The 14,166-nt window shown below is 46.1% G+C and overlaps 1 protein-coding gene and 1 long non-coding RNA gene across 3 annotated transcripts in view; one reads left to right on the forward strand and one right to left on the reverse strand.

Annotated features, from left to right (window-relative positions):
• AJM1 (apical junction component 1 homolog) overlaps positions 1-14,166 on the reverse strand; it is a 352,779-nt gene that overhangs the window by 302,244 nt on the left and 36,369 nt on the right. The gene's annotated exons all lie outside the window — the stretch shown is intronic.
• The window catches only part of LOC138471895 (uncharacterized), a 265,990-nt gene that overhangs the window by 65,546 nt on the left and 186,278 nt on the right, over positions 1-14,166 (forward strand). The window lies entirely within an intron of this gene.

A 14,166-nucleotide genomic window follows, 5' to 3' on the forward strand; every position in this document is an offset into this window, starting at 1 on the left:
AGGACGAGCAAGGCAGACCGCATGACGTGAAAGCTAACTCAGCACAGCAGTTCAAGAGGAGAAAGACGGCGCATACGCAGAGGGTGACAGAGAAAGAAGTAACCTTGCCCTTTCCGACTAAGCTCAGCAGAAGGAATCATAATACCACGAACAATAGCCAGCGTGTGTTGCAGCAGGTGTCAACGGTACACGAGACCCTCCTCCGGTGATTACCAAGCTGGGGAGAGACGCTTTTCTCTGTGGTACCAACCTTGACTCCAAAGAGAAATAAAGCCAAGCGGTTCATCACAGCCGGTGAGTCGAAGGGAGAGTCGATAAGAAAACCAAACCGTGTTCAATGAAAAGTAGCCAGCGGCTATTTTGAACTTTGAAATGTTTAAAGAAACTATTGATGAAAGAAGGGGAAAACCAGCAAGAGAGGAGTCCGACACCACGTGGGTGCTCACGCAGGAAACTCTGGGTGATTACTGGAGGGTAGAGACTACCATAACCAGAAGGACTTGGTTAGAGGCGAAAAGAGGTCAAAGTGGTCATACAGGGATCTTGTAAAATCACTGTACCGTCAAAAGTCTTTGACCGACAGAGGATTGTGAAAGAAAGGGAAATGAATCCCGCTTGGTGAAATTAGCGCATGAACATTGTGTTACAAAAGTTGGCAGGAGTGAAACCGGCAGAGGGATGCTGATAAAAAGGGTGAAGCCTGAAGTCCCTATGAACAATGTGTTGACAGGAATGAACCCAACTGAGGTATATCCACAGTGAATTGTTTGAAAAGACCTTAAGACTTGTGAATGTGCAGCCATAGTGAACCCGAAGGAGGCAGGCTGGCATTTGAATTGTTGAAAAGACATTAAGATTTGTGAATACTAGAAGTATTGGAAGACAAGGAGAAGTGAATTTTCCCTCTTGTCATTTGGGCCCAAGCCCGGTCGAGGGAGATCCAGGGGTGAAAAGTCATCGCCCAAAGTCCATTTGGAAAGGAACTCTTTGTTTGTTTGTTGTTCAATACATCAGGCCCTCGAGGGCAAGAGACCTTTTATTGAAAAGAGACTTATCCATCGAAGAACCTGATAGTTGAACTGGAACTGTCGGCTCATGCTGGGAATGCTTGAGTGTGTGCTGTGCCCAGGAGATCCACCTTGTCCCGTGCTCAAAACGTGGGTTAGGGGGAACCCTGGCAATCGCATCCTGATGTATTATTTGTGAACACTTCTTTCTTTATTGAAAACCCTATCCCACACTCTTTCTGTAATTAGTTGTAAGGATTTGGCAATAGCTTTTTTAGTATAGGCCTTTTTACTTTGATAAGACGCCACAATAACTGCTTTATTTTTCATTTGATGGTCGAAGCTTGCTCCCATCTTAGATTTAGGTTAGGTGTTTTTCCACCCTGCATTTACAATTTTATAAACGCCATTGAACTGCGATCACTTGTGTCTGTCTTTACTGTTGCCAACATGAGTTCCTTACACCATGTAAACCAAGATGGAAGACACAGACATGTTAGATGAATGGGAGCCATTGCAAAGCCTTAAAGGAATAGTTTGTTCAGAAATATTATTGGCCAAAAAGATGGCCAATAATAAAACAAATATCTAAAATATATATTTTTTTTAAGTCCCTATGGAAAGTTTCGAGCAAATGAAGCTCAAACTTTAAAATTGCAAGCACTAGGTGGCATCCATTTTGTAAAAAGGAATCCGCCTATGCTTGCGTTTGCGGCACTAATGAAGCAAAAGCCAGCCAGCTGTAGTAAACAAAAGCTACCACTGGGTGGCTTTTGCTTCATTAGCGCCGGACTTGGAGGATGGGGACCAGAGACTACAGGCAGGCAAACTGCAGCTGCATCTCAGTAAGTGCTATTTTTTAAAAAAAAATAAGCACTAGCTGCGTATTTTTTTCTAGGTTTTCCGGGCTGGAGGAGCCCGGAAAACTTAGAAATAAAACTGCAGCTTTTGAAACGTTGTATTTATGTTTGAGGTAGCTTCAGCCCTATGGGCTCCAAGCTGAAGCTACCGCAAACATAAATACAACGTTGTTGTGTTTCAAAAACGCTGCGCTTTTTCTTTCTAAGTTTCTCAGGCTCCTCCGAGCTGGAGGAGCCTGAGAAACTTAGAAAGAAAAACTGAAGCGTTTGTGAAACACAACCGCGTTGTGTTTCTGCCTGCCGTGGCTATCACTTTGGGTCTGAGAGCTCCAAAGTGAAAGCCGCTGCAGGCAGAAACACAACGCGGGTGTTTAGAAATGCTGCGGTTTTCTGCTTACAGCAGCTTTCACTTTGGAGCTCTCGGGCTCCCCCGAAAGCTCCAAAGTGAAAGCTGCTGTAGGCAGAAACACAACATGGGTGTTTAGAAATGCTGCAGTGCTTCTCGCTGCAGCAGCTTTCGCGTGGAGTCTCCTGGACTCCCCCAAACCTGAGGGAGTGCAGGAGACTCCAAGCGAAAGCTGCCGCAGTGAGAAATACAACATTTTTGGATTTGTAAATGCTGCAGTATTTACAAATCCAAAAACTGTGTTATTCTGAATGTGGCAGCTTTCGCTGGGAGTCTCCTGGACTCCCTCAGGGTTGGGGGAGTCCAGGAGACTCCATGCGAAAGCTGCCTCTGTCAGAATACCAACGTTGTTGTATTTGTGATTGCCGTGGTTTTCAAACCACAGCAATCACGAATACAACAACGTTATATTTTTAATTGGTGCGCCTCGGCTTTTTGCCTTCATTTTACGTTTTCTGTGCTTCCCTGGGCTTGGGGAGCACAGAAAACGTAAAATGAAAGTGAAGGCAGCCTCCTCAGCTCTGCTCAGGCTGCAGTAAGCAAATGCTCCCAGTAGGGGGCTTTTGCTGCTTGTTTAGTGCCGCAAATGCAGAGCCGAGGAGGCTGCCTGCAATCACAATATGGATGCCCCCTAGTGATTGTAATTTTAAACTTTGAGCTTCATTTGCTTGAAGCTTTCCATGGGGACTCAAAAAAATATTTATATTTTAGATATTTGTTTTATTATTGGCCATCTTTTTGGCCAATAATATTTTCTGACCGAACCAATCCTTTAACACTGTAGGGAGAAAGATTCAGTCTTGCTCAGCCAGTGGAAAAGATCTACAGCTCAGACAGCAAGTGCACCGTGCCAAGGTCATTATGAAAAGGCAGGTTTGATCCAGCAATAGAAAAATACAGACAATAAGCAAATCCCAGGCGAGAGACATAACTCTATCTGAATCAACAAAAAAAAATGTTGAAGAACTGTCAGGTTCTCATCAGCTTACACCTGACACAGAGGAAGAGGCAGCCTGTACGAGTCCCCACCAGCTAAAATACTCCCAATTTACTGAGCAGGATAATCCGAAATGCAGTCCCTACACACGTGACTTGCAGTGACAAAGAATGCTTGTTTCTGAGACCCTCGTCCCCATCTATTTCAGTGGGACAAAAGATACAATAGAGTATGAAGTTGAAAGCTAGAATGTCCTTGCTATCGGCCAGGGGAGTCAGAGAGTGGTAACCTTATTGGGAAAAGGTGGCACTCTAAGGCCCTTCTCACCACCCCTGTTGTGCTCATGTGCTCCTACCCACCTTTAATGCTTGCTTACACGTTGTTACAGCAGCGACTCACAACACACTAGCATGGCATAATTTAATTTGCAACATTTAGGAGGTGGTCATAGGTGGAGCCACCAGATAGCTTGCAGCCAATGGAAGCACTAACCCCATACTGATTATATATGTAGCCAACCTCACTAACATATCCCATCCCACATTAGGTTTGTAAAATGTGTCTCAGTGTGTCTGGATACGGACACCTTGCTGGTTGCTTCTAATGTGCATCCACTATCTATGCTATGGTATGTGTAGCTTTCTCATGGCTTGCAATTGCTCACCTGTGTCCACGCTTGAGCACCTTTGTATTCTTTAAGGCAGCCAATCTGTGTCCTCCGTTTATTCTGTGTTATGTGCACCTTTCCCATATGATCTGTGTACTGCATTAATACTACAGCGTGTATACTTTCCCTGTTGCTGATATTGATAAGAAATATATCCTATATCTATGCTATAACAGGTGTACCCTTGCCGTGGACTGCCAATAGTGCCCTTGGGATGCTACTTGTCTATTATTGTGAATACAGCAAGAATGAAGAGGGTAAAGGGGCTGTAAATAAGCACCCATGCATGTTTTGATCGCTGTAAGGCAGCATATCAAGTTATGGGTTGTGATTGCAACCGAGGGGGGAGGTGGGGGGGTATACCACATATTCTAGATCCCTTCATTTCTTTGGTTCAGTGGAGGGGGGCACCCAAAGGTGTCTGTACCCCAGGCCTCAAAAGTGCTTAAACGGACCCGGCAGGTATTACAAAATGAGCCCTGCAGGGTGGCATTCTTAAAACAGCACCTTATGCTGTCCAACTTCTGGCGAAAGGGGATGCCTGGTGGGCACTGCCTAGTTAAAGAATTGATGTTGGCTCCTCCTTCATCTGGATGACATCTCTGCCATGTGGACTCTAGTCTAAGATGTTCCCTTTGACTAATATGCTATCAGAGAATGTACAATGGCCTGTGAGGTCTTGGGCAGCCCCAGGCCACCCATCCTCAACTCTCTAAAGGGAAGACAGGGTGGCACGTGCGGTCTCGCTCTTTTAATAGAGGATGCTCACAGCCCCGATCCCCACATACCTGGGCCTCTGCAGTTAAGACTAAAGCCCTCTTGTCAGAGCCCAGTCACTCCCTGTTGCCTGCATGGAGCTCCGTCTGTACCTGCACTCTGATGCTGTTACTGAAGGGCAGAGGGCCTCCTGTTGGGCAAGTGCCTTCCTGTGAGCTGTGGTAGTTATCTTCCCCTCATCATTACTCTGATGGCATCAGCGAGCTCTCTCAGAGTGAAGGGGAGCCGCAGCCTGATTCTAGAGGAACAGGAGCATTCATTTTTCAGCAGGGGGTTTGCACAATCTGTTGCCCGTCAGTATTCCTGACTGTCTCCCTCCACTGAATAATTACTCTCCACTCAAAGAGTTGACCAGGCGCATCTCTCACAGAAATGTTTCTTGCGTTCTTCCGTTCTACATCAGAAATAATCTGGCGCTTGACTTCCATTGCATATCTATTTAAACGATGTACATTTTCTTTCCTGGGTTAAGATTTGAATAACTTACTCTGCCCGTATTACTCACTATCAAGCCCATCATATCAGAACTAGCTTCTGATTTTCTACAATTCTAAATCTATTTCCTATGCCCCATCCTCCGAGCGCTTTGCAACTGTGCCTGCCCTCAAACACTAGCAACCAACTCTCTTCTACTTCTTCTTCTTCTCATTATTATGATGTGCTTTATACGGCACCAGCTCACCACTGTAGTAATCTCCAAGTGCATGAACCTAGTCTAACGTGAGGTGCATTGAGTCCCGACCAGGGACAGCTGGACTGCAGTCTGCTTAGGATGTATTGAGTCTTGAACAGGGACAGCAGGACCGTAGTCTACTTGGGATGGATTGAGTCTCGCTCAGAGACAGCAGGACCATAGTCTGCTCAGGATGGATTGAGTCCCGACCAGGGACAGCAGGACCGTAGTCTGTTTAGGATGGATTGAGTCCCGCACAGGGACTGCAGGACCTTAGTTTAGGATGCATTGAGTCCCGCTCAGGGACAGCAGGACCTTAGTTTAGGATGCATTGAGTCTCGCTCAGAGACAGCAGGACCATAGTCTGCTCAGGATGGATTGAGTCCCGACCAGGGATAGCAGGACCGTAGTCTGCTTAGGATGCATTGAGTCTCGACCAGGAACAGCAGGACCGTAGTCTACTTGAGATGGATTGAGTCTCGCTCAGAGAGAGCAGGACCATAGTCTGCTCAGGATGGATTGAGTCCCGACCAGGGACAGCAGGACTGCAGTCTGCTTAGGATGTATTGAGTCCCGACCAGGGACAGCAGGACTGCAGTCTGCTTAGGATGTATTGAGTCTTGAACAGGGACAGCAGGACCGTAGTCTACTTGAGATGGATTGAGTCTCGCTCAGAGAGAGCAGGACCATAGTCTGCTCAGGATGGATTGAGTCCCGACCAGGGACAGCAGGACCATAGTCTGCTCAGGATGGATTGAGCCTCGCTCAGAGACAGCAGGACCATAGTCTGCTCAGGATGGATTGAGTCCCGACCAGGGACAGCAGGACCGTAGTCTTCTTAGGATGCATTGAGTCTCGACCAGGAACAGCAGGACCGTAGTCTGTTTAGGATGGATTGAGTCTTGAACAGGGACAGCAGGACCGTAGTCTACTTGAGATGGATTGAGTCTCGCTCAGAGAGAGCAGGACCATAGTCTGATCGGGATGGATTGAGTCCCGACCAGGGACAGCAGGACCGTAGTCTGCTTAGGATGAATTGAGTCTCGACCAGGAACAGCAGGACCGTAGTCTGTTTAGGATGGATTGAGTCCCGCACAGGGACTGCAGGACCTTAGTTTAGGATGCATTGAGTCCCGACTGGGGACAGGAGGACCGTAATCTGTTTAGGATGGATTGAGTCCCGCTCAGGGACAGCAGGACCTTCGTTTAGGATGCATTCACTCCCGACCAGGGATAGCAGGACCGTAGTCTTCACAGGATGGATTGAGTCCCGCACAGGGACAGCAGGACCATATTTTAGGATGCATTGCATCCCGACCAGGGATAGCAGGACCGTAGTGTGTTTAGGATGTACTGCATCCCGCCCAGAGACAAGACCTTAGTCTGCTTAGGATGCATTGAGTCCTGCAAAGGGACAGCAGGACCGTAGTCTGCTTAGGATGCATTGAGTCCCCACCAGGGACAGCAGGACCATAGTCTGCTTAGGATGCATTGACTCCAAGTCACGGACAGCAGGACCTTAGTCTGCTTAGGATGCATTGAATCCCGATCAGGGAAAGCAGGACCGTAGTCTGCTTAGGATGCATTGAGTCCTGAACAGGGACAGCAGGACGGTAGTCTGTTTAGGATGGATTAAGTCTCACACAGGGACAACAGGACCATATTTTAGGATACATTGCGTCCCAACCAGGGACAGCAGGACCATAGTCTGCTTAGGATGTATTGTATCCCACCAAGAGAAAACAAGACCTTAGTCTGCTTAGGATGCATTGAGTCCCAACCAGGGACAGCAGGACCTGAGTCTGCCTAGGTTGAATTTACTTCTAGTCAGGGACAGCAGGACCTTAGTCTGCTTAGGATGCATTGAGTCCCCATCAGGGACAGCAATACACAATCTGCTTAGGATGCATTGAGTCCTGAACAGGGACAGCAGGACCGTAGTCTGCTTAGGATGGATTGAGTCTTGCACAGGGACAGCAGGACCTTAGTTTAGGATTAATTGAGTCCCGACCAGGGACAGCAGGACCGTAGTATGCTTAAGATGGATTGAGTCTTGCACAGGGACAGCAGGACCTTAGTTTAGGATGCATTGTGTCCCGACCAGGGACAGCAGGACCGTAGTCTGCTTAGGATGGATTGAGTCCTGCACAGGGACAGCAGGACCTTAGTTTAAAATGCATTGAGTCCCACTCAGGAACAGCAGGACCTTAGTTTAGGATGCATTGAGTCCCAACCAGGGACAGCAAGTCCTTAGTCTGCTTAGTATGTATTGTATCCCACCCAGAGACAACAAGACTTTAGTCTGCTTAGGATGCATTTTTCCCGACCCAGGGACAGCAAGACCCTAGTCTGCTTAGGATGCATGGAGTCCCGCTCACGGACAGCAGGACCTTAGTTTGCTTAGGATGCATTGAGTCCTAGTCAGGGACAGCAGGAAATATGTCTGCTTAGGATGCGTGGAGCCCCAAATAGAGACAGCAGGATCAAAGACTGCTTAGGATGCATTTTGTCATGCCAGAGACAGCAAGAGACATTCTGGTCTGCTTAGGTTGAATTGACCACAATTGTCTTCTTAATTTGTCAATGGCAGACTGAACACCAATCAGACTTTGGTCTTTCTCTTTTCTTGAATCCCTAAAGTTTGGAGGCCCTTTACCGCTCTCATTTATGAATCTCCAATGCTGGTTAGCTTAAAGTCATAGATGAACAATTTCCTTCTTTCCCTCACTGAGACAGAATCCATCCTTGTGCGTGGCACCCCACCCCTGCGTCCTTTCTGTTTAGCCTGAGAGATAGGTGTGTCCTACTTAAAATGGATGGATGGAGACGTTTCACTGAGAATGCTCTCATTGGCTTGCATGGGGTCCATTCATGCCTACAGGACGTCTCAGACCATATAAGCATGCACTCATTTCCTGTGGCTAGTGTAAGTCCATGCGCTGAATTTTTCCAATCTCCTGGACCTGTACTGCCGCACTTGTAATTGTGTTTGGTTAATTTGGTGCTCTTTGATTGCAACATGTTTATAAACAGCTAAAAGTATCTTGTGAGGGAAAAATTCCCAAATACATTGGAACCAGGATCACACTTTCTAGGTTTATGTAATAATGTAAAATTCAGCAACATTTTCTAGGAAATTCAGAGTTACATAATTTGTGTGATATTTGTCATTAACCAAGACTATCCAACGATTGTTCTAGTCTTCATAAAGGAATTATGTATCTGTGTACTCCTTTGACTGTCCTTTCATCATTGTGTGAGTGATTTACTCTACTGATGTGCTGGTGAGGGGTCACCTCTCCCCAACTCCCACCAGGTTGTTGGGACACCTAACATCAAGGCAGCAGTTTGTGTTGTTACAGCCCACGATCAGGAGTGTTTACATGTGGGTAGTATGTACCGCCGGGTACTTTCCTTTTTCTTGATTAAGCATACCAGAAGTATGGGTGCATTTTACACTTATCGGTGTTCCCACTATTAGTAAGACTCATGTATGGGATCTACTCGCACTTGTAATTCATGTCCATGGATATTCTCTGATGAGGAGGCACCTTGGGCTGGAGGTTGCACAATTTAGAGAGACACTACATATGAATTACCTTTTTTTAAACTATAATAATGAGTATCATAGTTTACATCATGATAACCTAGGTCTTTGAACAGATTATCATTTCTTAATATTTACTTTTATATAGAGATGGAAGTTTCGACCTCCCCATCTGTAACTGGTGATTAGAAAAGAAGATGGGTACAGTAACGTTTGTTGATTATTGATCTTACTTTAAGTCGTGCTGATCAGCAATCTTAAGACTTACTATATTTTTCACTTTTTTTGTTTTTGTTTTTAGTTTGTGTTTTATGTCTGTTATACTTACACAGATGTGGCGCCTGAAGAAGGACTTGCTATAGTCTGAAATGCATTGGACATTCACTCTTCTCGTCTCCTGATTAAAACTTGCATTTGTACAAGTCCCCAGCGTGTATTTCTCTAGATGATTATTTGTTTTTAAGCAGGGGTGTTGCTAGGTCTGGAATATATCCGGGGCTATGCTAATGTCGGGGTTGTTGGGGCACGGGGATAGCTAGCCTTTTGGTTGTTGCCACTGAGCTTCTATCCCAGGCTACAAACAAAAGCCCCAGGGCTATAGCCCCCAGCTCCCTTCTAGCAACGCCTCTGCTATTATGTACAACATTCAAATAGACTTAATCGTTTTGTTTAAAATTAGAGGTATCTTTTGGGCACAGGAAACCGACAGCACTGAGGGTCTTCCTCCTTGGTCCCATGTTGCACATGCAGAGACACACCACCTCATATCGTAGGACAGGTTTCAATCATGAAAATAAAATAAAAATGTACATCACCCCCAGTATGTTGAAGCATTCTAGCGAGATATGGAGAACTTGTCAACATTTTAGAGTCAATGGGGAAATGTGCTGCTGGAGAGCCGATGCGTGTAGGTCAATTCCTTTCGACTTACCCACAAATCGCTGTTTGCATATTGTAGACAAGTTATATCATGTTTAAGTGTTTTAGTATTTATCTACACATTTTCATTCGGTTAGTGAGAATACAGTCATAAAATTAATGCACTGAATCAATTCCCAATTATTTTTTATGCATTTTCTTTGCAAGCTCTGCTAAATGCCCTGCTCGCCCTGCAGGCTCTGCACCCTCTACTATCACCATAGTGCAGGACATGCACTTTTACCAAGGGAGCTTATCCCCTGATGTGTCCTGTAATAAGAATGTTATCCCTATACTTCTATACATGCATAGAGACATACTGCACGGGTATGCAAAGCGTATGCTGCTGGCTATCAAGGAAATAACTGGATATCAGCCCCTTTGGTCACCCAGGGCACTGGCTTCGTGAGTCGGACACCTTGTCCCAGCCACAGAGACTTTCCAGGAGTAATACTGAACTATGGCAGACCCTTCTACTGCTCTTTCAGACAACTAGAGACAGGCCTGCCAATCCCCAGCCTGAAGGGGCTTTCAAGGTAAAGCCCGGAATGGGATTGGCTGCGGGTTGTCCTCACCAGCCTTTCAGAGGTGAATTTGGGACGTGGCCGTCTCCCTCCAAGCGCTTCCGGCTTCTTAAAAACAAGCCTGATATCTTAGTGACTATACCCCAGCCCTTACAGCTATTCAGAAGCATCCTGTTGAAATGGACCCAGCTCCACCCTAGGGACTTCTTCATTGAACTTTTAAGCGTGGGGCAAAGTGACTTTGCACTGCTGCGAAGTCACTTTGTACTGCCAATGAACACCCTGATTCCCAGAGCGCTGCAAAGTGTTTTTTGCAGTGCAAAGTGACTTTGCACTGACTTTGTACTGGTGCAAAGTCACTTTGCACTGCTCTGTGAATCAGGGTGTTTGCTGGGAGTGCAAAGTCACTTTGCCCCGTGTTTACAAATTCCATGAATCGGGCCCTAAGTGTACTGATCTGTCATTGAGGGAGATGCCCGACCCTGTCTTCCCAGGAGAGTTATCCTGGTTGGGATGCTTTGTTTTTCTCAATTATATGTTAACAAATTGCGTTTCCAGTACGCATGTTACTAAAAAGTCAATTATTTAACCATAAAAATATGAAATAAACAGGGGAGGAGCAACAAGAGGAAGAGCCGAGGAAGGGTGAAATACAGGGCAAATGGGGCAACTCCCCCCCCCGAAAATGGGCACATCAGCGAAAAAAGAGGGATTCGGGAGATAAGAAACAACACCTCGGGGTGCGACATAGATCCATTCTGCATACCCTGAGAGTCTGCCTAGTGGACCTTTACTTGGGGTTCCCACAGGCTGCAAAGGTCAGAGATATCCAAGACTACTCGGTACATGTCCAGGTAGCAACAATGGGACACAAGACATGTGTTCCAGCAGACCTCTCCTCATGGACTGTGGGAAGGAGGGCTTACATATACAGAATTATACATGGGGATGGTATGGTATGGTAATGTTTATTTGTAAAGCACCTATACACAAGGCAAGTGTTTCAAAGCGCTCAAGGAGGGAGGGAACAAGGGGAAAAACAACAGTCATTCAGAGCCCTTGAAATTCTGAAACGATAATAGTCTGCACAAGGCAGAGTAAGCGCATATAGTACAGTTAACAGTGGAGATAATAGCACATAGGTCTGACAACGATTCTGAAGCTTTTCCAAGTGCAATTAAGGCGTAACCGTGCGGGGAGTGAAGACAAGGGGGAATAGATAGACGATTATCAGGCATGGAGCAATCGGATTGCGCAAGTGCAAAGACGGTTACAGGAGAGGGGGAGATGGAGGGGGGGGCAAGTCCTGCAGGGGGGGTCCAAGTGCACCCAGTCAGTGGAGACCCGGGTAAGTGGTGACTAGAAACTGCAGGGAAATGTTCCCCTGTGGGTTTCTGGGTCATATTTGGTGTACAACAAGAGCAAGATCCAGTTGTCTATGGTGTGACCCTGAACCCCAAGCTGATAAGGAGCCATGTCGCATTTTATCGTCTGTATGGTCTCATTTCAGAAACATTTCCAGCTGCTCACTAAATCGGGTGAGCTTAAAGTGATCTGTTACAAAGGGGAGGTCCTTTCCTCTGATAGGGCCTTGTTCCAGCTGGGTTTGCATGAATGCAGGCTGGAGGTGGGCTTTAGGTCAGCGCATCCTATTTGAAGCTGCATGTGCCAGTTACTGTGCTACAGGGAGTGGTACCTGTAGGCAAGTGAAGCTGAAGCATTTATCTGCATGAGTTTGTGTTTGTTGTTCGATCGTCCAGGAGCATTCTTCAGAGCGGGGCAATATGAAAGGGTGGCACAAGCATCCTTCCTATAATGTTTTGTGTTTGGCCTTTGTCCCATTTGAGGAACGCAGGTTTGGCCACGGAGCCAGTGTGCGTGTCCATTATTTGTAGGCATTGGTAGTGCAGGTTGGTCTGCTTGAGACCTCACTGCAGAGAGTTGTGACATCACCAGACAGAATTATGAATTTGTTTGTTTCTTATGTTCACTGGAATCAATATACAGCCAAACAATAGAACGAACGAGCCTGCAAAGTCCATACTGGGGCTAATGGCCAGGCAACCCAGGTTAATGGGCCGAGCGAAGAGAGGGCGGTTAATGAGGGCATCTCGACGTGACCCCCGGTATGGCCCATGGAACGGGTTACCAAAGCGGTAACCCGGGGTAATGCTTTGCCAAGATGCCCACCATGGTAGTAGAAGACGGGGCTCCGTACAAAGCCCCTCTTCCATTAGCATGGGGACCAGAAATGGAAGAGGCAGGGAAGAGACAGGGGAGCTGGTGCAGTGGTGGCCGGCGGTGCCGCTGCGACAATCAGGTAAGTGGGGAATGGGATTATTTTTTAAAAATGTGAACGGAGGGTGCCTCCATTGGAATTAGTCTTCATTGGGCGCCCATTTTGTCATTTGAAACATAGAATTCAAGAACATCTTAATGAAATTGAAAATTGCGACAACACATATCCTGTCATTACACACTGGTACAGAACCGCATCAGTGCAGACATGAGTACTTTATGATCCTGTGGGATTGCACCTAAAGGTGCAAACCAGAAACTAGACTCTGACAGAGAGGCAGGATTTTGATCAGTCTATCAGACACATGGCATACTAGCCTCTATCTGTACAACATGTTTTATTTTGTTTTTCTTGGAAATAAATGATGATCTTTTTTTAAATGAAATATTACTATTCATCTAACAGATATATACCAATTATATGTTAAACATCTGATATACATGCATAGTTATGCACTTGTATAATTCTTGATTGCTGTTTTTAGTTGAATATGAAGTTGTCCATGCTGTTGGCAGAAAAGAGATGTACCTACTTGCCACCCACTGTACATATTACTAATGTTTGAATTTACATTCAATTACAGCCTTGACAATGTAGTGTTATAACGCCATTTCAGGGGCCAGATTGGCTTGGAATGGCCTGCCAACTTCATCCTATGGATAGGCCTGAGTGAAGCAAGGTCCTCTGCAAGGGCTCAGGGCTTTTATTGGCCAAGTCTAACCACAAATGCATGCCCGCTATATAGATAGAAGCGAGGGCACTGTGTCGATCCCCTCTTCTATGTCTAGGCAATGAGGAGGTGGAGACGATGTTAATATGAGGGCCGGTAAGGCAGTTATGCAGAGAGGAGAGCTGACAGGAAAGTAGGAGCATGGTGTGCGCGTCGAGAGGAAGGGTCATGGAGTGGGAGGCTGGGGCAAGACCAAGCAACAGACACGCCAGGGAAGAAGGTGTCATATGGCAGGAGTGGATGCAGGTGACCACTGGTATTTACAGCCTGCGTTCTACGGCAGCTGATTGGTTGTCACATTTAAGCCTGTATTCTAATGTTGATTATAGCCGCCATTGGACCACAGGTGATCCTGAATAACTGTATCGAAACTACACATTCCAGTCTAAAATGGCTGAAAATAAGGGTCGCAATATGTAAGACACCAGTCCCTACCAACAGTCACATGCAGTATTGTTTCCTGTCTGTACATGATTGGCATGGTGTAACATCACCCTCCTGCCAATCATCCAGTATGAGGTATTTCTTCTCTCCACACCGCCTTCACCACATCAAGACTTACATTAGAGAACCCCCTTAATCCTACGCATGTTCAATCACCGCGACAGGGATATGGGCGTTACCTTCATACAAGGCTCTCGCATCTGTCAAGACTTGCATGTCATTCGCGCATTACCAGATTAAAAGGCAGGATATATAGGTCAATTTACTAAAGTCTATATTTTTAGTTTAGTGGTTCCAATGTGTTTCTACAATTGTTTTTTCTTTTTCACCTTTAATGTATACATCCCTGAAGATGCTTCAAACAATGGAATGAAACG

Source organism: Ambystoma mexicanum, chromosome 8 (assembly GCF_040938575.1).
Source record: "Ambystoma mexicanum isolate Mex_15411 chromosome 8, UKY_AmexF1_1, whole genome shotgun sequence".
Lineage (NCBI taxonomy): Eukaryota > Metazoa > Chordata > Amphibia > Caudata > Ambystomatidae > Ambystoma > Ambystoma mexicanum.